Genomic DNA, 726 nt, shown 5'->3' on the forward strand with positions numbered 1-726 from the left:
TGATCAGTCAGGGGCAGGAGGAAGGCACCTTAGGAGGGGAGGAGGCTGCAGATCCACGAAGAGTGTACAGGTGACGGGAGGGGAGGGGTTCTAGCATGGCTTTATTTAGTAGGTGATGTTACCAAACAAGAGTGAGAGAACAGTCTGGCTTTGGGGGAGAAGAGGGGGTCATGAGGACAAGAGAAATGGAAGACTTCTGGAGAGCACTGATGGCCCAGCCAAGACTGGAGCCATGGGTTAGATCTGTCCTAAAGCCTCCATCCCCCTTTACTCCGCGGTGACTGTCCAGCTGAGTTTCTCCTCCTTAGTGGCCAGGACCTCCGCTGGGAGGCTGTCCTGAGGGTCACTGATGCCATCTGCCTCTCCTTCCCTGGACGACAGGGTGGTTCTCTGGCCTTCTCAGAGCCTAGCAGAATGGAAGAGGAATCCCACCCCTGGAAATCAACCTTGTGGCTCATGTGATGCCCAGAGAATTTACTCTGGTGAAGGCCCATCAGTGCACACCTGGCCTGAGCCCCTCGGTCAGTTTGGTATGTCTGTCTTCCTTTGGGACAGGGCTGCACAAGGTGTCTAAACATTCTATTCTTCCAGCTGACTCCCTGGTTCACATCCCTGGTTCACAAGCACCTTTAAGGAAAGTATGGCTGCCTTTAGGGCAGAGGTTTATAAATTTGAATAGTCTAAGTGCTAGAAAGGCAAAGTATAGAAGAAAATAAACCACCAGGA

The sequence above is a fragment of the Ovis aries genome, chromosome 2 (genome assembly GCF_016772045.2).
Source record: "Ovis aries strain OAR_USU_Benz2616 breed Rambouillet chromosome 2, ARS-UI_Ramb_v3.0, whole genome shotgun sequence".
NCBI lineage: Eukaryota > Metazoa > Chordata > Mammalia > Artiodactyla > Bovidae > Ovis > Ovis aries.